General features: G+C 34.8%; 2 long non-coding RNA genes across 3 annotated transcripts; both read right to left on the bottom strand.

The window, feature by feature from the left end:
- Positions 1–4,605: 4,605 nt before the first annotated feature.
- Positions 4,606–9,874, bottom strand: LOC128500418 (uncharacterized). The gene is made up of 2 exons (XR_008354918.1): positions 9,588–9,874; positions 4,606–6,992 (listed from the first exon to the last, which is right to left on the bottom strand). It is a non-coding gene; the product is annotated as an uncharacterized LOC128500418 (long non-coding RNA).
- A 374-nt stretch (positions 9,875–10,248) lies between these two features.
- On the bottom strand, positions 10,249–18,401 carry LOC128500425 (uncharacterized). Of its 2 annotated transcripts, XR_008354920.1 has the most exons (6): positions 18,267–18,401; positions 17,971–18,072; positions 17,133–17,178; positions 11,996–12,115; positions 10,936–10,992; positions 10,249–10,598 (listed from the first exon to the last, which is right to left on the bottom strand). It is a non-coding gene; the product is annotated as an uncharacterized LOC128500425 (long non-coding RNA). The 2 variants fall into 2 exon arrangements; XR_008354919.1 differs by lacking the exon at positions 18,267–18,401 and having other exon boundaries at positions 17,971–18,187.
- Positions 18,402–23,389: the final 4,988 nt, after the last annotated feature.

The raw sequence follows: 23,389 nt of genomic DNA, 5'->3' as shown, positions 1-23,389 counted from the left end.
ATATCGAGGGTCATGCTTTAGATTAGTATTAGATACACCACAAAAAAAGTTAATCGCATAAATGCTCTGATCAGAGCTTTCTGCATGCATTGGAAGTTAGTAAATATTAGTCACTTAGTATTAGGAAATATTTCAAGGAAATCATTCTATGAATCCTTATGCGTGCATTTTGCGTTAGTATTATTGTAGCAAGGGAAGGAGTAAATCTTGTTAACCGTTTGGGTGCCAGAGGAGGTTGAACAATTCATTTTCATACCTCTGACACTCAAAGGGCTTCAATACGTTATGGACTATTTGCATGCATTCAATGTTTAAAAGCAAAAAAGATAAAAAAAGGCATGCAAAATATTAAGCTGGTTAAAAATATATGAAAAGTGTTATATTGAACAAAGATCTAGAAAGCGGAACTTCAAATTTCTTGATCTGCCAGTGCACTAAAGCAAACTACTCCACAAGACAGCTGAACAGAATAGCAGTTGCTAGTCTAATATTTTCTTAAACTTTTGCTTGTAGTCAGAGGAAAGACTGTGAATCACTTGTTATTAATTTATTGCATTAATATTATAACTAAACATTGTTTTCTACCAAAATAGACACTAATCAGAGGTGCCACGGAGCCTACATGCATATAGATATAATAATGTGTTTTTAAGCTTAAATTTACATTGTAAAATGCTAAATGTAAATACTTGATATATAGCCCCGTGTGCAAAGCATTTGAATGTAGTGGCTGTTAATGATAAATGTAAAATAATTGGGCCTTAGCTACTTTTAAAGATGTGCTGTCATTTTTTGGAGCCCATGGCTATATAAAAATAAAGATACCGGGAGCTATATTGATTTTTTAGCAAATTTCATAAACGGTAAAGCAATATAGTAATAAATGTACTTTTGTAGCATACATAGTTTATATATTACCCAGCCAAAAAATCAATGCTCCTGGCAATCTTATTTCCTCAAATATATTTAAATATGTAATAAGATTGCAGCTTTGCAGACATTTCTGATACATGCATGTACTAATGTATTAAGGCAAATAAAGATAAGGTAAAATAACTATTTAATGTATTATAGTGTGTTAGACCTACACGTCCTACTATCGGTAGCCAAAAATCAATGTATAATTGTGTGCAGCATCCAAATATCAAAACACAGAAAGTATTTTCATTAGTCTCAAAGTTAGTGCAAATATTAGTGAATATGGTTAGTATGTTTGCATCACAGACTCAACATCTTTTCCTCTGAGTTTTCACACTTGGCTTGTACCACACCACCAGACAATTGAAAAGACAAAAACAGGCAGTTACGGTTAGTTGGTTCACTATTTAACAAGTTAGTAGTAAGATAGAGGTAGGCAGAGTCAGTAACTTAAACAGTTTGCTGTTTCTCTGCATGGTTAGTAAAAAACAAAAGAGGTTAGTAGAGCATGCTTTAGTTCCTGGTTAGTTTGTTAGTTGTTTGTAAGTGGGGTTAGTCAAAATTGATTCAAAGCTGTAGACTCAGTGATTGGTTTTACTGTGTGTCTTCAGTTGTTAGTAAGTTAATATACATGCAGGTCACCAATAATAATACGACTGGGATGCACACATAAATAAAGGGCATTATGTTCTAAATCTTTTCAACTCTTAAAATAGAAGTGAGTAAAAAAAAAATAACCATACCATATTTAGCATAGCAAAATCAGTAACAATGGTTATTATGGTTTTCCATTCCCGAAATACTGTGCTTTAGTATATACCCCTATACCCCCATAAAAACACTCATACACAAATGTATAAGACACTTGTCAACGTTGGCTAATCTTGTTTAAACTCGCATCATGGCAACTGGAACAGTGGCGTATGAACAGCTGTAGCCCAACAAGAGGTACAGGCTGAGGTTAATGAGAGTTATGAGCAAATGAGTTATTGATTGACCAATAATCAATACAATGACATCTTATTTCGTCTCAATGGTAATAATGTCCTTTCATTGTTCACTGATCATTATTTCCATTCATTCGCTAGTGGGAAGTTTTGCAAAGCAAGACAACATTGGAGAGTGAATAGCAGGTATTTGATTGATTTGGCCTTATCCGTTTACATTTTGTGTACGTGAGTGCACACCGAAAAAAGAGTACAATCCAAAATAACATTCTTGGCCAATTTGCTTTTCTAATAGTCAGATCAACAAGCAACATCCTATACTTTACTCATCCGACAACCATAAAAGGGTTAAAAAGGTGTCAAAAAGAGGAATAAGCATGTCCGTGAACCCTACCAGTATTTACTTTGGAAGGAATACAGGAAGAACAATTATAAACCATATGGTTAGTACTAACGCTTTCATACAATGCTTTTCCTTTAGTTATGCAGCTTCATATATAACTCTAAATATAAACAACAAGAGGTATTCACTAAATGTTTTTTGCAGAGGAGCTGATAACATTCCAAGTCTTTACTATGCATTATGAACATACCTGGGAACTTCTGGGCTCCGGCTACCCGGAACCTTCCTTTGCGGGACGCGGCCAGGACTGCACACTGACGTCAGCGGGCGTTCCTGCTGACGTTGGTGGGCGATCGTACTGATATTGATGGGCTGTCCTGCTGATGTCGGTGGGCGGTCCCACAGACATTAATAGGAGTTCCCGCTGACGGCGGCGTTCCCACTGACGTTGGGGGAACTCTCGCTAATGCTGACAGCAGCGGGAACTACCCCAGTTTAAAGGAAGGAATGGGCGGGGAGCAGGGCGTGTCAAGACCCCACGCCTGGGAGGATTCGGATCTTGACCCGGGGATACTGACGAGCAGCGCTCACCCGGCAATCTCCAGGTCAATCCCGGAGAGTTCCCAGGTATGATTATGAATGGCCAAGCTTGGTGAGTTACTCCTACACGGAAAGCTCATCTGACCTGGAAGACTACGTAGCTGTTAAAAATTCTTAAATGTAATCTGCACGGGCGAAGTGGGATTGTAGAGGAATTTGTTATTCCACTATACCAATATTTGAAATTAATCATCAATATTAGCTTTTCTGCTAATACAGTGAGCCAATTTAAGCATGCATGGGATAGCCATCAACCTATCCTGAATCTCTGATAAGACCAAGGAGTGATGAAAGACTGTGTTCTTATGTCAAAACAATTGAGTAGCCTAGATAGGCAGAATGGTTCTTATCTGCTGTCAAATTCTTTGTTTCTATTCAGAAACGTAAATGTATGTTCTCCTTTTTTTGGGCAATTTTTTAGTTAACTAAGATGTACCATGATAAATGCCCTTGCCTTTCAAAAAGCAATGCACAAGTAAAAAAAACACCTTTCAAATATTACGTTTCTAATTGCAGCCTAAAATCTCACTGAATTATTGAGAAAAGGCTACGAGATCATTTTTGTGAGCTCATAAGTGACAATTATTTTAAAATATGTAATTTAACAAGCTTATCAATTCAGAAATTACAGTGTGAAGTTTGTGCAGATAGCATAATGACATCTTTCATGATATGAAGAGTTAAGAGTGCACAATATCACACCCTGAAATATCTGCTCCCCTTCTTTAATTCTGACCTTTAATTGTCATTTTCACAGCACGAGTGCTACACCGTTTTTACAACTGACACAGTTACAACGTCTGGAAGATGAACAATGCAAAGTGCAAAGGAGTTGTGCCCTGAAATAACTGCACATATTTTTATCTGGCCTGTATGTAATTGACACTCTCGCAGCATGAGCAGTGCCAATTTTTTTATAACCTCTGGGAACCAGATGGTAATTAACTGCAATAAAAAAAAAAAGAAAGAACATAACATTCTTATTTAAAGGAACGCTATCATCTTTTTTATTATCAGGTTTTAAGTATATGGTAGTTTAGTAGCTAAGTAATTATAGGTGCCAATTTTGTATTCTTAACATTATTATAATTTGGTAATCCTACAGGTAGGGATATGACTTTCATTTTTAAGGAGGTCTGTCTTTCTTATTTTTAATTAAAGCACCAAATCCAGCTTTAGAACTGTATTTCCATCAAACGCATGGGGTAAGGGTTTTTTGTTAAGCCTTTAAGTGTTATTTTATGATATTTGATTTTTATTTTTTTTAAACTGAAATATTTAAACTGTTTTTTTTTTTAACAATTGCTTAATCATTTTAAAGCTGTAAAAGGGTATCAAGGAATGGTTGCTGATATCCTACACACAACACCTTTAAAAAGTCTGATTTTTTTGGCTGCTTCATATGTTTGGATATTATGGTAATATCTCATATGCCTTGTGTTTAAAACACCAGGGAGTGTAGACGGAATTATTTGAAAGGACTGTGGAGACTATTCTTTTCATGATTCTGAATGTATGCAACCATTTCATCATTAAAAAAAATCATCAAAGACTTATAAAAATGTAAATTCTTATTCAAGGGGGAGTCTTATTTATACTGTTCACTCTTCCCTAGCTGCTGCGTGAGGTGGTGGTATGTTAAGTTTAAAAGAGAACATATCTTGTTTATAAGTATGAAGCAGATGCGCGCTATTTAATGATCACAGGGACCATTAATATGAAAAATATGTTCAAAGTATTTACAGTGGGAAAAATGCGCAGACTATATGGGCTGAGTGGTTTTTATCTGCTGGCAAATTCTTTTTTTCTTGTTTTTATTTTTGCTGGAGAACCCATGATATACTCACTTTAATACAAAGTAGTCTCCAGTTTCCAAATTTCATGTACACAATATTATTCATGATTTCCTAAATTATTGTATTTTTTATTATAATTGTTGGACTTAAGATATTTGAGTGTAATGAATTGTTAGCTTTACGTGTCGAATGTTTTCAGAAGATCTTTCCTAGCTTTTCCTATGCATGGTTTTCTTTGTAGTGTCTATTAAGGCCAATTAATATTTGAAAAACATGGATTCTATCACCAAAGCCCCATACAATATAATGCCTATTTCATCCATACCATTTGAATGTATAGACTATTGCCTTTAAAAGCATTTTAGCACCTAATGTTCAAAAGACAATTTCCAAACAGGTGGAGAATAAACAGAAGATACTGAGTAGAGTAGGTCCAGCAAATTTCAGACTTTCAAACAGGCTTTTTGCAAAATTGAACCAGAATTCATCAGAGGCCCACAATACCCTGAGTGCAGCACAGAGACTACAAATGCATCTAATGCATCTCATTTAAAAGCTCCTCTCTTTCACTTATACCTTGCAGAAACAAAAGCTTGTCATAAATGGAGCATTAAAAGCCGGATACAAATAAGCTTCAACCAGGATTAACAATTATGTTCTGCCTGAATTTCCATTAGATATTCTTTCTCAGTCTAAAGGGGTTTTCATATTAACATACAATAGTCAAGGTCCTTCCTCTAATAATTCTTCTTTCCAAACCTTAAAAGAAACTAAGTCTTGCTAACCATGTTATTGTCTGTAGAAGATGAGTAATCTGCAAATTCAAGCATAATAGAAAAAATAAACAATCAAATAAGAGCAGATGACATTGAAGAACTAATTAGCTTAATTGTCTCTAAGCATCAAAGGACTGTGAATGCTTATTTCAGGGTAGAATATGCATTCTGACTTTTAGTTGCTAATTATTCCCATAAAGGAAACTACATTTTCTAAGATAATCTGCTCAAACAAAACATCTGCAGATCATTTGGAGACACACAAAGGGTCTGAACAACATAAAGCACCTTGAAAAATAATAGTGAAAAATGTGCTTGTGGAGGAGCTTTCTTCTAACTTACATATTGCGTTTCAAGGACAAAGATGAAAACTAAAGTAATTCTTCTGGAGTTTTGCTTTTTAAAGAAAATACTACATTTGATTTCTCAAGACGTAAAAGTACGAGACTCAATATTAAAACCTTTATCTGCCGTCAGTGGTCATAAAACTCTAAGCGGTATTAATTGGCTCATTAAACCATCTTAGAAACTAATAGCTTTTGTATTTTTTTTCATATGAAAACGGCTACATTTTCTGTTTAATCAAGTAAATTAAAAAAAGTAACTTTTTTTTTAGTGAATAATATGTAACTGTATTGTACAATAGATTAAAGTGATTATGTGTAATAAAGAGTATTCTTTCTGGCACTAAGTATGACCCTTGTTTTTTTTTTATTATTATTCTGATCTTGTATGCTATGCATAAAGATGTCTGAATGGATTCCTCACACATGAATAGCCAGAAGCAAGTTACAACTTTCAGTGTAGAACTCGGCCATTTTTATACAGAATACTGATAGCTCATTTGGTCGTGAAGAATTAAAGAACATTAAGAGGATCTCCAAGTATTGGACTGTCTCAGGTTCACAGACTAGGTCCTTTGCAGCAAAACTTTATACTTCTTATTTTTCATTCTCACAAGTAAATATAGTTAAATTATGTACTATGAAATGCTATACTTATTTGTCAATCTCCTATTAATAATTAATAAATATAAACATACTGTTTGATTATTGAATATATAAAGACATTGAAAATAATTAGTGTATTAAGAATACAAACTAACATTGGAAACAGTGCTGAAACAACACACTAATACAGAAGCAAAAATAAATCATCCCTATTATTTCCTGAAATGATGGATTCATTGGTATTTGAAAGACCACAAACATAACCCCAACATATTTTTTTTAACTTAATGGCCACAACTCCCCATGACTAAGATGTGAGCTATTCTGCCAACAAAGCACTTTGCTTTCAATTTGCTTAGACTCCCACTAGAATTCTGTTTTTTTTGTTTTGTTTTGTTTTTTTTTTGGTATCAGAGCAGATACACATCATTTTCTATTTTCCACTGTTGGCAGGCTGAAATGAACCAAAATGTGTGTTACAGATTTCACATCTATACAAGCAATCATCTGTTTAAGTCTAAAAATAAAACAAAAAAGAATGATCAAGATCAAATCGTAGAGGTGTACTGTACGTGTGGAATGATGTCCCATAGCTTCTTCTTCGCTGCATGGGGAGACTGTATTGATTTCTGGAAATGGTAATCCTCAGACAAAGCACTTATCTGGAAAGAATTGAAATAAATACTCCATCAGATGCCATTCAGTTGTGCCTGCAATGATGTGCACCAGTAATTCAATTCTCCTTTCAACTAATTACATCTGGACTCAACTCTCTTCTTAAATTCAGGCTGATTGGCAAAGTAGGTGGCAGATCATTGTCACAAATTGTATACGCTTGGGTCTTTAAGACGTAAAGGATGATATTGATTGGTGTTTGTTGACATTCACACGGAAGAAAGAAAATAATTGGTTGAATAAGATTACTGAACATTCTGTTCATTTCCTTCACACAAAGAAGGTGTGACTTATTTCTGCAGGTTTAAATTTAGTGTAATGCGAGATAAAATGACACCTCCTAAATTACAATTAAGCTACTTGTGCTACTTTGTGCAATTTAACAGTGACAAGCGACTGGCAGTCATTAGCTGATTAGTAAAATTAAGTCACTTATGCTCAGGATGTGCCACGCTTTGCCAGCATCAGGTTTCAATGTACAGTCTAAAATGTTGCAGAATAAGTCTAGCAAAGGTACATGGTTGAATAAATACCGTATTTGCTCGATTATAAGACGACCCTGATTATAAGACGACCCCCCAAAATCTGAATATTAACTTAGGAAAAAAAGAAAAAGCCTGAATATAAGACGACCCTAAAGGAAAAAAGTTTTACCAGTAAATGTTAATTCATGTAAACTATTTTTTTTAATAAAAGCTATGATTGAGAAAAATATTTTTTTTTTGTTTTTATTTCTTGTATTTTCCAACCTGTCCCCCAGTTACGCACATCTGCCCCCAGGCTTGCCGCACCAATATGGCACTGTGGCCCATGATATGCCTTTTAACCCTCTATATGCCACTGTGCCCCATGGTATGCCTTTTGACCCCCTATGTGCCACTCTGCCTCCAGAAATGCCTTATACCCCTATATCCCATTCTGGCATTTAGGGGGTTAAAATGCATATTATGGGGCAGAGTGGCATATAGGGAGGTATAAGGCATTCCAGGAGGCAGAGTGGCATTAAGGGAGTTAAAAGGCATTATATAGAGCACTCTGCCTCCAGAAATGCCTTATACCCCTATATGCCACTCTGGCATTTAGGGGGTTAAAAGGCATATTATGGGGCAGAGTGGCATATAGGGAGGTATAAGGCATTTCAGGAGGCAGAGTGCTCTATTAAATGCCCCCTTAACGCCACTCTGCCTCCTGAAATGCCTTATACCTCCCTATATGCCACTCTGCCCCATAATATGCCTTTTAACCCCCTAAGTGCCAGAGTGGCATATAGGGGTGTAAGGCATTACACACACACACACACACACACACACACACACACACACACACACACCGGTGCTTCCAATTTCCTGCTGCATTGCCGGGGCAGCGGGTTGACGTCTCATTCCGCGGCAGCCGGAAGGAGGTGGAGTTGGCAGCGGGGGTTTGTATGCGTCCGTCGCAAATACCTTCCCCGGCTGTCAGAGATCAGGAACTCTGGAACTCTAATCTCTGACAGTCGGGGAAGGTATTTGCGACGGACGCATACAAACCCCCGCTGCCAACTTCACCTCCGGAAGCACCGGTAAGTGTGTGGGGAGGGGGGAGGGCGACGACAGGAGGATCCAGGTCCCCTGCAGCGGTGCGGGGGATCTGGATCTTAGTCTACTAATCAGACCTCTATTTGAGGTCTGATTAGAAGACGACCCCGATTATAAGACGAGGGGTATTTTTCAGAGCATTTGCTCTGAAAAAAACCTCGTCTTATAATCGAGCAAATACGGTAATTAACCAGTGCATTTTTTTTTAGTTTTCCAATCCTCTGCTAAGCATTCTTTCAAAATTTCCTAGGAGACTGAAACTGAACATCTGAATGTAAGTCTTTATTCATCAGTTTATTCCTGTCTAAGCCTTAATTGGGAGTTTACTTAGCTAATTCACCTTTCCTTAGACAATCATTAAATCCTAACTTTGTGGCGTGTCCTTGGGAATCATAGATGAAATGCCGAACAAGAGCACAAGGTTAATCAACTGTACCTCCATTACTATTAATATAATTTCTAATAATACAGAATAACTGAAGGTTATATCCCAATTAGGAAATGGCTACACAGAATGAGAACAAAGCTGTCAGAGCATGAAGGTTCACAGTGATCCAGCAGCTTATATAGATAGGTTTCTGTTGGTACAGAAAAAAATGTCCTATGCTTCTACTTTTTACAAGTTTAGCTCTACGAATTTTGCATAACCCTTTTTATCACAAAGTATGCAAGCTGTTTATCATTTAACAAAATGTCTATTAGAAAACCTTTTGGCTGCCCAAAAATGTTCACCATAAGACCTTTTGCTGTCTACACTTGTGAAAATCTACGCCACTCAAATGCTTAAAAATATATCTAGAGCAAATGTTTCTGAATCTATCCTTTTTTTAATAATTACTGTAATAAATTAAGAAGCATTAACTGTTGACCTCTAACAATCACCTTTAATCGTTAACATGTCATTGGATACGCCTTTCTAAGTTATTTTTGGAGCAAAATACTTAATCAAATCCACTCAGAGTTACATAATGCTATGCGCTCTACAGTTTGTAATGAATTGCTCACCTTACAATTAGTCATGAATGATCTGAAAATGTCTTTCTCCATAGAGGTGATATATACTTAGTCATGAGAAAACCGGCTCAGATCAGCAGTCAAAGGAAGCTGCAAGAAAGAGAACAAAAAGCAACCAACGCAGCAAAAAGAAAAAAGCATGCAGCAAGTTCTGCTTATGGAGATGGTTTTATTATTATCGATTTCCCACACGAATGCTCTACCTGTTTATGTAAAGAATAAGCTATTTGGTCAGCTGTGAGGCACAAGTTGGCCCCTCTGATTCTCACAGAACCAAGGTTCAAATTTTTAGGGGTTTTCTTTTGTAGCACATGTTTTAATTAGTCGCTAATTATGAGGGACATACCTGTGCTAATTGTAGGGTTTACATCTCTATATTTATTACAGAAATATCTCCCATGCAATATTTATATTATAGAAATATATTTAAATTATATTTAAATATATTTAAATTATAGAAATATCTCCCATGCAATTATAATTATAGTGATCATGTGACTGCTTTCACTCTTCTATATTATCCCATGGAATTAATATTATATTCTTTTGACATATTAGTCTGTATTTAACATGCGCATACTGGGTATAAGAGAGTGCGCTGCATAGTGATGTTTAAATAAATAATTTTAATTATTCATTGTTTTTCTATGTTCCATATTTGTGTCATTATAACTGTTTCCTGTAGCATTACTTTGGCAAAGGAAGCAATTGGTTGGTGTGGGTAAAACTCAAAGAAAATAGGATCTATAATCTATAAAATATAACAATAAATGAACATTAGAAAAACAAAAACTATTCTATAATCAATACTATACTAGGAAATTGTTCAATGAAGTACAGTATGAGCTCTTAAAATTCCGGGTGCACACCTACTGTCTTCCTTTTTTAAGGTAGGAATGAGCCGAAGTCATGTTCAATTCTGAGTGTTGGCATCTTTATCCCCTTTCATTCTGGTGGCAAATGTGTTTACCGGTCTCTTTCAGTGAATGTCATTATATTCTACTGTAAAATAACATTAGCTACTAGTGTCAGTACAAACTTACTTGTTCATGGTTAACTATATATATATCTATATATACATATATATATATATATATATATATAGATATAGATATTCCTTTTTTGTAAGATATGAATGAGAAATAATGAGATGCTTAACGGACGGGTTATTGGCAACAAGAACTTTTTAAAGTTTTTTCCAGGATTTTTTCAGTTTTTCTGGAAAAAGGATCCATGACTGGACTTCAGTTTCCTAATTTTACCCCACAAAATGGTATACAAATTCTAATAACTTTTTAACTGTTTATAACTGTCTTAAGAAATATTTGATACTCCTTACCTTGTTACTTGCGATTTCAGTAACCTGTAACTATTGTCTTCATTTCTAGTGCAAGTTCTGTTGAATAAATATTTAGAGCAGCTTTTATATATTACCTCAACAATACTGGACTAAAAATATTTTACAATGGCAATGTCAAAAGACACATGTTGTAAAAGGCTATTGATACATATATTGTATGGCTCCCGCATTTAATTCACCTTGTATGTAGACATGAAATAGAAAAAGAGGTAGTCTTCTGCTGTTTTTGCGTTGTAAATGTGATTTTAAATTCATTATGTAACAGGTTTTCTATGTCAAATCTTCAAAAATTAAAAACAAGCACAGCGATTGTTATATTAAGAATCTCCAGTGAACCAGTGTCCAGCATAATAAACCATTTAAAATAAAACAAACTAACATTAAAATAAAGCGGTAGCTTAATAATTTTGGATTATATGTAATTCATTTGTCCTCTATTCTGTTATGTGTAGTTGCAATATTGTCATTTACATTTTTCTTTTTTAGATATCCCAATAATTCAAGGACATTTATCGCGACAATGAAAATCACTAAATCATTTTTGTTAGATAATCAATGTATAATATTGTACCAACAGGAGCCTCATGATGTCATCACTAAACTATTAATGAAATCCGTTCCACTGATCTGAGCTGTTCTGAGTCAGCCTTTAATAATTTAATGCAAAATATATTCTTGCTTATAGGAGAGGATTTTGATTCATATCATAATTGATAATTAGGTTGAAGACACACAGGCAGTACGAGAGAGCAATTTCTGTTTTCTGGTACAAAGAATCGGATCAATATAAATGCTGTCTCCATTTTCAATTGTGCAACTAGCTTATATGTGAGGTTAGGAGATAAGCAATAGACGGAAGGAGCATCTTGGACATTTCACTCTATTGCACAGTAATTGGTGGAAGTTAATTTGCCACACACAAAGGGCCACTGTGCAACACTGCCCCTAATCTAGTCTTAATTAGTCTACATCAGTATGATAATGGTTCCCATTGATCTTGTTATCTATGCCAACATCCCGGCATTTATGACTCACTTACCCTTGCATCATCCTTCAAGTGAAGCCCCGAAACCAAATTATCAGCAGGAAGACATGTATTAATGTGTTAGAATAGAAGAGGGCTCTGGATGAATGGGCCATCAACGAATTTACAGAAAATCTAAAAAAAAAAATGGATTTATGGTTAAAATTAAAATATATGACTACAAAAAGTTTAACAGATTTTTCATAAATGTAGTTACTACTACTACACAAAATCAGGACCTTTCTTAGTGAATATATCTTTGTGAGTGTAATAGACTACACATGGGAATCCGTGAAGCAGAACATATCTTTTCCCCACCACTACAAACAGACCTCAATCAAAGTCCTCAGGCTAGACTGGAATGTTGGTCTTTTCTATAAATGCTTTTTTTTGTACTTAAGATACATGTTAGATTATTTTGTTATACATAGTATATATATATATACATATATTGTGGCACACAGCAAAATAAAATGCTAATAATCAGTGAACACCAACACCAAGATTGACTTTGAAGAAGTCTGCATTGCTTCTGGCTCCAGACTGCTGATCATACTTCGTTCTGTGCTTTAGCAGTCTACAAGCTGTTGGTGCAGTTACTCATTACGCCATCCAAATAGTTCATAGTTTATACAAAATGGCATTTTTTGTGAACTAAGATATGAAACAGTATAATACTAATATAATTAATCAATTTTTTCATCGGTTTAAGGAAAATATTGAAATTAAAAGAAGGAACCTGTTGTAAAGAATTTTAGTCAGAATAAAATGTAAATGGATGCTTGTGTCAAAAATAATACCCCTTTGTTTGCAGTGATAATGTCTACTCTACTGACAAAACATAGAAACTTCATAAAATAAGAACATTTGGGCACATATAAACTAACAGCTGTAGATCCTCAAGCATTCCTTGGTCTTATTGCTAGAATAGCCCTATGTATAACTAATGCATGTTTCAATTGCCTCATATCTGCTTGAAATATTTAACACCATATTGTATATACTAGCTTTTAACTGATATAATGCTTTCATGCATTACATCCAGGTCGGTGATTTAAATACTTATATATGCAAATAATGCAACAATAGACATTAAACAAGATACGAACTATGAATACAAGTGTATTAGAAATACATTTAAAGAAAATAATTGGTTAAATAACATTCCATAACCTTTCATGAGCTGTATGAACATCTATAATGTGACCGCATATAAACACACCATCAGAGGTGGTAAACAACTGGACAGAAAAACAGGGGTTTGTTATGTGTGTCTTATTGATGGAATAAACATAACAAATCTTATAGGTTACATTTTATAGAAACTGAAATGGAGTTTTGATGGTCTTTGAATGATAATGAAGAAATGGTGTCACTTTTCAAGTCTTTATACTATATGGGGGGGGGTTTACAATATCATCCTTTCTTGGGTGTTGGGTATATCAAGTCCTTCCCGAGGAACGTAACAGAGACCTGATGCAGCTTCACCTAACCTACACAGCTTGGCTGTAAGAGCGAAAAAGCTGTCTGTAGTCCAATTGACTATTAGCTTGTTCGCTGTTGAACTCCCCGCTAGACGCAATTATATGTTCCAGAACAGCTTGCAGCTTCTACTCTATTAAGGGCGGATTTATTGATTATGCAGGTTCTCCATCTGTGATTACATTGTTTGTCCAGTTTGTATTTGAGCTTTCATGTATAATCAATCCTTTAACAGATTTATATGGTTGTTGGATAAACTTTGAAGATAGCGCTACAATAGTGAGTGCTGTCTTAGATGCACAAAACATATTTTGTACACTTTTTTCCTTATCCTAAGATCACACTGTTGTGAATATCTCCAACATTTTCTTTACAGGGGGTTTCAATGTATGGTGATGATCTCTCTCATAACATTTTTTTTTATCCTTTTGGACGTCTTCTTAATATTTTCCAATTTTGTTATGAACCACTCAATGTGTTGGCTTACTAAAAATTATCTTTTAATTTCCCCTGGATATCAGCATGAGCTTTTTTCCCCCATGGGTTTTCCCCATTATATATCCCTTTGGATATAACACATATTGTAAGCTCACTTGATCAAGCCCCTCCTTACCTGTTGTTTCTGTAAGTCAAATTGTTATGTTATGTACTACTTGTTATGTTCTGTTTACCCATTGGACAATGCTGTGGAATATGATGGCGCTATATAAAGGATTGGCCAGTATTTTGTCATTCAAATGAAAAAATGACCAGTATACTACTTCTGAAGGTGACCACAATGGGGCATTCTTGCTGACTAACATATACTGAATCTATTGCATATGTAATTTACGTTTTATGTGTATTAAACACTAATAAAATAAAGCACTCCTGAACTTTTTACAGTCTCTATAAAAATGTTTTTACACATATTTAATATTATGGAAATTCGGAATTTTTAAATACCAGAAATTCAAGGCAAAGTTATTTCTTATGTCCAACTAAAGTAACTTTTGATATGATAATGTATTTTGCATGTCCAATTTCCATTAAAAAAAAAATAACTTTATAACTTCACTGAAGCTAAACCTTTCCCAGCATGTCCTAAATTAGCCAATGACATTTAAAAAAATTTAATGAATAGGCCCATGGTGCGCTGTAGCTTATTGAAAAAAAGAAAATATGGTGAAATGTCATTAGAATATTAAGAGATTTTCCACCAGGGCACTTATATTAGTAGAGTTGGACATTTAGATGACAATTGTTCAATTAGCCTGAGTTATACGAATTTGCGGTCACCTCATCTTTAAGGTTCAATACATTTTTGGTGAAAACAGTAATTTTCAAGTTTATTTGCAGCTTTTCATTCTCACAAAGCCCCTTTTACCCACGAAAACATGGACATTTTGATTGATTTCTGTTTCCAGCAACATAATTTAAAGCCATTATAGAGACGCTTATATGATTTGTACATATATACAAGTGATTAATTCACAATATGAGTCTGTAGACAACTTGAAAACTTCAATACGAAATTTAAACCTAACAAAAATGACTTATGGCTAAGGCTTGTTCATTTATTGGTCATCAAACAAAAATATTTAAAATTGAGAGATGCACCCAAAATCATTAAACACAGTGTCTCTAACGCTCCTTTTCTTTGACTGTATGAGTGATATGCACAGAATTTCAAAATACAAATGTAAATCAAGCAGCAATTCATGGCCGCAGACTATGTTCTAGATACTTTGCTAGCAACAAATAATTTAGGAATGTTAAGACGTAGCTTATACAATTTCCCTTTCGGGTAAGTTATTTTGATTTCTTTATTTTTCATTATATAATCTTAATAATGAGCGATAGGGTAAGACTTAATGTTTGTTCATTATACCCATTGAACTATGCACTGGAATATGCTAGTGCTATATTAATTAATAAAAAGAATAAGAATTCACTGTATCTAAATATTCAGCACATTAGCTAATTATTATAATTATGGTTTTCTGTGTATATAAGCAAATTAACATATGTTACATATCATTTTGTAGCATTGACTGTATTGTAGTGTAATATATATGTACAGTTTTTATTCCTTAATGTTTATATGATGCAGCCATTTTTTTTTTTTTTAACATAGTGAAAACACTTTTTTTTTTTAAATGTAGCAATAATTACGATGTGGAAATATTTAGTGGCATAATAATATAATAATAATATAAAATGTCCATTTTAGCAGGCCTTCTAGCCTTGTTTTGACATTGTATGACTTGGGATATCCATAATCTGTATTAAAAAAAAAATATATATCCCATTTTGTAAAAGACAGGCATCTCATTTTCAACTCTTCACTATCGTTAAAAACTTATATGAATCTTTAATGTAATTTCCCCCGGGATCATAAATCAAAATTAATTTGCTTTAAAAAGATTTTTTTTCAATCTAGTTGTAAAGCATTTGTTTCTGTGTTGATACAACATTTCTAGTTTTATGGAGTATGATGTAAGTGCTTTGTGTGGCTATTACAATCTGTTCAAACAGTGAAATAAAAATGCTGTGTAGTATTGGCTCTGTGCAGCAGCTGTCAGATATCTGGAGCAGATAGCTCTGCAAATCTTGTTCTCCCTTGGGATTGTAGAACAATTAAATTCACATTTCTGCCAAATCAAAATGGAACAGATGAATAAGCTAACGGAGAGAAAAAATTAATAAAATAGAGGGATTTAAAAATTCAAACCTATTAATTAACCCATGTGAATATTAAACCTGTTCCCTTCGGAATATTGACATTTATTAACCTTCTGTTTGCCAAGAACAAACTACAGAGCTAACGACTCTATCATGCACAGGGACCCATGTGCGCTGTGTAAAGCACATTCTTTCCTAAAGCAAGATCCAGATTTAGAAAGAGAAACAATAGATTTTATTTGGGGTCTTTTTTTGTTATACGAATCCTCCCACATACAGTGACTTCGCACTGTGGGGTTTATTACAGACGCCTCAAATGCCTCTAAGTAAGTAAGAAGCATAAAAAACAAACTTCTAATCCATTGTGTTTTTTCTTTTCATTTTAAAGTCTCATCCCTGAAGCAGTAGCTAAAAACTCAGATAAGCCCGGACAAATGGGTATAAAATATAATGTACCTTACAAACTATGATGACATTTAAAAAGAAAAAAACATAAGCACTGTATTACAAATACATATACATATACATGTAACACTCATCTACAGACACATATATATAATGTGTATCAATATAAAATTATATATATATATATATATATATATTTACAATGTCTTTCTGTCTAGCTCTCTATCTATCTATCTATCTATCTATCTATCTATCTATCTATCTATCCAACAGGATGTCATATTTTTACACTTAGAGGTAGAGCCAGTAAAGAAAGATATTCTTAAATATATATGGCTGATGCTCCATAGGATTGGGTGTTGGTTTCACTAACCGGTGAAATATGATCTGAATAAATGTTGTGTGCTGTTCACTGCAATGTCTTCAGCACTTGCATGTTTCCCCCTATTGTATGAGAAAATGGTGGTGTACTGTTACACAAAACAGAAAAGATACCAGGAGATAATGAGTTTCCACTGCATTAACCCTCTGGCTGCTGGGAAGAAAACGGCAGTTCTCTAGCCACCTATCATATAAGCGATCTGAAATGAATCATATTTACCTGTTCATAAGTGCAAATTTAAACAAGGGTAAAGCTGGGGAGATTTCTGAAATACAAAAAAAAAAATATTACATATATATATATATATGATTGTTTAATATAGCACCATTAATATGTTAGTTCCCTCAATAAGCAATCTGACCGTTTGAAGCCTTATAAAAAAAAAATAAAGAAACATTATAGATTCAAATAACAAAAAAGCTAACCAATTACTACTTTGAACAGGTTACATTTTTGTGCACCACTTATTGATCTTCCAATAATATAAAAATATTTAATATTTGATACATTTTAAAACTCTAAAAGTTAAAACCTTCTCGTCTATATTTAAAAGGAAAATACCTGTCCTTTATTGAGATTTTGAGTTGTGCGAATCACTTAAAAGCTGAAAAAATTCATTTCAGTTGTAAAAAGATGTATGCAAATATTTCCTGGACAGGTAGAGAGATTGATAGATGTACTTGGGTGTATAGAAAGATTACAGCTAGCTGGAAGTCTAGCTGTATGCATGCAGTAAGTGTTACCGATAAGTGTTGGAAATAGATAAAATATAAATTTTATTAGGAATATATAATGTAAAAGGCAACATTTGCAATACAAAAATCAGTGATGCTTTGTTCAAGAGTATTACGTCTACAAATAATATTAGGACGTTTTGCTCTCATTGGTTAGAGAGTACTAAAAGATTGCATGTCAAATCCTTTCTACAGACAGAGTAGCATTGCATACTTATCTAGATGTAAACATGATTTGAAAAAGAACCGCAAAATGGTTTAAATGAAAAGCGTGAAACAGACCCTATAGAAGTAGGAGAGAAGGCAGGGTATGCGTAGTTTACCTGATCTCTGGCAAATCCTCTCACTTTGATAGCAGGTATCGCGGCCAAGCGTGTGATGTCTGGTGAAATACACGGATCTTTCCTTTGTGCTGAAGCTAAGGTCTTAAGGAGAAAAAAAAGATAGAGCGGAGATTTTGTCTGTCAATCTCCTCCCACTATTCAGTAAAACGGATCTCCTTATAAGCACAACCCACAGGAAAAAAAAAAAGCCGAAAAAGGATAAGAAAAAAAAAAAAAAAAAAAAACCCCGCTGCAGATACTATTAAAATTTAATGCCAAATATATATCCAAGTCACCTTCGCAAAAGCTTGATCTATAAAAATCGTTTGTACTTTTCAAAGAGTAGCTTGGCGATTTTGACCAAGGAGATATAGAGAAGAAGCTCTGCGGTTGTGGCGTGTGCCGAATACAATGTGCTGCTTTCCAGCGAAGGAGTACAGGTCATTGCATGACAATCCTGTGTAATTAGTGTCTACGTGAATAAAGGGGGACCACTGAAAAGCTTCGAATAATCAACCCATCTGTACTTTGTTGAATGGGCTGTGTCGAAAACCAGCTGCTTGCTTATTCAACAAAGAATGTGTGTCTATTATTCACCTTCTGCTGGAGCCTAGAGTTAAGTACCATCTGTGCTTCCATAGCAACATGGCTTTTACATCGAGGGGATAGTAGGGATGTTTTTTAAAAAAAATTGAAAGCTATAACGCTCTTTTTTTACTCTATTTTCCAAAACCATCTGTCCTCAGCTCGACATTAACAGTCATTTCAATTCCATTAAGCTGAAAGCCATGCTTCACCTTTACTCAAATCACTAAAATGTCACAATTTAACATTTTCGCTGCCTGCGAGACATTGAGCCATATTATCTCAGAAGCTTCTCTGGCGTCAAGTTTTAAGTAAGTTTTCGAATATCCCAATTGTGTTTTTTTTCGCGTGTGTTCTGCAATATGCATGTGTGTTGTAGTCCTTTGAAAGGAAATGGACTATTAACATTTAATTATTAATAAAGTATTTTTTTTTTACTAGAGAGACACACTTAAGAATGCTTTTTTATTTATTTTATTACCAAATGTTTTCCTTATTTATAATACAATGTTGCCAAAATAAAATGACATTACAAACTAACTGCAAAATAAAATAAAAAGCAATTAATGAAAACAAAACTCAGTTGACTATTATTTAAAGAGTATTTCTTTTCTGACCTTTGATCAGAAGTAAAGTAAAATTCCGCTGTAAAAAAATACTTAAAAGCCAAGCTTTAAATCCTCACTTTGGTAACTGCTTTATATCCTCCATCTCTATGCTGTGTAGACACATTGGCATGATTATATGCGATATTAGGGAGAGGTTGTCTGAGTTAAGGCCCATGGGTCAGAGGAGACTCACCAGGGCATTTAACCTTTAAACTGTATGAGAATTTGACTCGATTTTAATTTAACATACATTTGTTTTAGCAGGAAGCAGGTCAACATCATTAGAATTTTAAAAGTGCATTGCATGTCCAGCGAAAAATATTGTACAACATTTCTTTAAGCAGATCTTAATTAAACAATGTCAGGACTAATGATTTAACTAATGCCATAAACATCCAAATGGCAAACATATTTTGTATTGGCTTTAATCTAGTCTCGAAAAAGAAAGGACTTATATGTTTACTAGAGTCACAAAATACAATCTCTAGCCATACATGATCTGGGAATATCATATGTTAGTGGGGTTGGAGTTCTAAATCTTTTCCCTGTGGTACAATCATTTTATGGTGCAAGAATAACATGGAATTTTTCTTGGTACTGTCAACAATATGAGTCTGGACTCAGGGTGTGTATAGTTGAGTGGTAAGTAGATGTAGCTCACTGTCTGTAATCCTTGGTACTCAGGAAAATGTGTTTTATGAAACAAGGTGTTGGGATAAGATGTGTAGTGTATAGCTAAATGTGGTATATTTGATGGGCACAGAGTGGCTTGTTGTTTGTTGATTTATATTGGTAGAAAAATAAAAAAAAATATTTAACGAATGTGAAAAATGTTTCACATATTGCCCTATTTATTATTTCAACTTATGGACTTACACATGGCATAACACCTGAACAGTGGCGTATTCTCGCCTAGGCCGACTGGCAGTTCCGGGGGAGGGGCGGTACCTGATTGCCCTAATGCAGGCTCAAGCAGGCCACTTACCCTTGGGTCGATGATCTCTCTTGTAACTTGCCTGCATACACTATGGGGCACTGTGCCAAACCGGCACAGCCTCCATAGTGACCATCCTCTGTGCCACATATGCTTAGTGCCAAGATTTTATATCATATCCTGGCACTGAGCATGGTAAACGGCAGCCGACGAGGTAAGTGGTAAGGGGCAGCTCTTTTTTAACTACCTTCTACTCAGTAATTCTTTAGGATAGCTCAATGCACATCCCAAGTTTTCTTGAATTTCTTTACGGTGTCTGTGTGTACTACTTCCACTGGGAGTTTATGTTAGGTATCTACTAACCTTAAATTCAAGGTCTATTGAAAAGATACATGTTGTATGTTGAGAAGAATAACACTATACATACTGACAGCACTAACTAACCTGGGAAATTTGCTAAAGTGATATAAGTAAATATAGATGATGCCCTTTCATCATTCCATCAGTTCCATGCCACTTAAACTTTGGAAATAATAGTTATCTCAAATGTTGCAAAAATAATGTTGGTTTGTTTATTTTTATTAAAACCAACATATAGGAAGATCAAAGCAACAAATAAATGATGTAATAAAAAATGACATTTTAGACCGGTTTCTTGTGATCTTAAACTCACATTCCTTGAGTGTCCAAAAAAAGATTATATATTTCAAGGTGGCTTATTTATTACCTTTGCACCTATCCATTAGCAATGGACATTAGTTTACCTGTAAACTTTATAAACAACCTTAAAGCCAGAATAAAAAATGTCTCACCCGTTCACAATTTACTGGGCGGCAGCAAGAATGAAAATGAGTCAAATGTAAGAAATAGATTTAAGGACAAATTACAAGCACTCAAACCTAAACCCTTAAATAAATACTTAAAATAATCATGAGGCTTTAGCACTGTATTTTACCCAATGCACATACGTTTACCTGCCTTTACGTGGCAGGTGAGCTTATGTGCTTTGGCCAAAATACAGTACTAAAGCCTCATGTCAATTAAACATATGGATTTGTAGGCTTGCATTTGAGTACTGATGATTTCTTCTTCAATACAAATTGAAGCTAACCACGTAGACTTTAACCCTTTAATCCCCATCACCAAGATTCCAGTGTACTGCATTACTGACAATGGAAAAGAAAGGGTTCAAACAACAGAGTAAATTGACCGTATTCAAGCACAGATTTCAGCTGTGGGATCTGTGAGAAAAAGCACTTGTTGTGATGCTCAGATAACATTATATCATGGTAAAATATGAAAGTGTCGGCTTCAGAGTCTGACCCTGAAAATCTGTCCATTTTCCCTGAGACCATGAGATTGGTGTAAGATCTCTGTCAGCGGGATGCCAGCTGTGAATATATATCTTCATTACTGCCTATGTTACCCTAACATAAGTGTTTTGTTATATTTGTAAGAATATAGTTGCCTGAGATAATGCTCATTTACGTGCAAAATTCATTTAAAGATTTTTCTTAGTTAATGCTGTTTACCAAAATCAATCGAGATCATCCTTTATCAGACCCCGTTTGCTGATCTGATATAATGCATAAATATATCAATATGTATATATATATATATATATAAATATATATATATATATATGTCAAATATTCTCTCTCAAGAAACGGGTTCAGACATGGGGATAAGACTTAGCAATGCACCTGTATTCCAATAACTCAGTGTGCTACATCAGAACCATCCCACGTATTGAGAAGGAGGCAGGCAGCTGGCAGAAGTGTCCATGCATCTCACAAAATGCCAACCGGAGAAGTAGGAAAACACACAGGGCGATCCTCATACATCACATCACATTCTGCAGCACATTGTGTAATGGATTTTTTACCAGGGATCTTTAAACTACAGTTGACCTTTTTTTGTTGTTGTTTTTGAGTTGCAGGAAAAGAGATCAAATACTGTTGTTTTTATCTATTAATACTCCTGGTGGAGTAGAAGAAAAAAAAACGTTCTACCTCTGCTTTAGTCGGTAATAGCATAGCCTACACAATTTGAGCATCCACTGATGTCTCAATTCCAAAGCATAGCAACCCAGAAATATAAAAGGATCTGTTATATTGTGAATAGGAATCAGATCCACTGCATTCGGGTTCAGGTACTTTCAGGCCAAAAAACTAAATAAATCACAAAACGCTCCATATTACTTATAAATTATACAACTATATGGCTAGTGTTATCTGGAATTTTCTATGCTGTAAATTAACTTTTTTATACATTAATGTCAATGAAAATTATACGTAGGTTTAAATAATGCAGATATTTTAAATCTAACACCCCACCTGCTGTTTGTGCAGAAAACAATTCTAGTTGTAGTTCTGGTGTACGCAACAACATGACATGTTACAATGTCACCTATGAACTATGAAAATACCTAGAGAGTTCCGACGGAGCAGTTTATGGAATATCCACTCAGCTAAGCAAACAAATGCTACTCAGAGGTTAAAGTATGAATCTGACATTAGACACTTACCTTGGTAACAAGATTGACACTTAAGGTCCTGTATGTATACCTTGGAGACCTCGGGTCAAGCCGTGGTTCCTCAGGTCAGTTTCCACTTTGTGGTGTGTGGTCATGCCCTCTCTCCTTCAACATTATGCCTACTCCTCACCCAAGCTTTCTGGAGATTGCAGTGCCCATACATGTGGCTGCTCCTGCCACTACACAAAGCTGCTCCCCATGGTGAAGGACAGTTCCAGGTAGCCTACAATGGGAAGTTCCCAGGTATGCCTGTATGGGACACTTATGGTCAGAATATCCCAGCACCATTTCTTTTACCTCCCATGAACTTCTAAAACACGACTTTCTAGACACAAGCCTAGTGCGCTTCCTGGAATCGTTTTCCTCTTTTCAATATCTCCTTACTATAGCCAGTAAAGAAATCAAGTAAACAGAGATTTGTGGAGATTTTGTAAGTATTTGAATGCTAAAAATTATCCAAAATTGTGTGGGGTTTCATAGTTTATGATGTTGCAGGAAGCAATCCAAGTCTGTGAGCAAGAAATTGCGAATTCTTCATTAAAAGACTTGTGGGATCTAAATAAATTGGTTAAGGCACAGATCTCTAACCTTTCTTACATTCATTATAGGTTGTGAGGTATACAAAATCCCCAAATTAATAGCCGTTGAGTTCCCAATGCAGCCATATTTGGGCAAATTTGAACCTAGATGAAAGGTGTCATACTGTTAATAAATTAGCCGTTACCTTGCCGTTGCATCACACAGTAAATAATTCAA

Source organism: Spea bombifrons, chromosome 1, assembly GCF_027358695.1.
Source record: "Spea bombifrons isolate aSpeBom1 chromosome 1, aSpeBom1.2.pri, whole genome shotgun sequence".
Lineage (NCBI taxonomy): Eukaryota > Metazoa > Chordata > Amphibia > Anura > Pelobatidae > Spea > Spea bombifrons.
The sequence above is the reverse complement of the archived record's forward strand: the minus strand, read 5'-3'. Positions and strand labels throughout refer to the sequence as shown.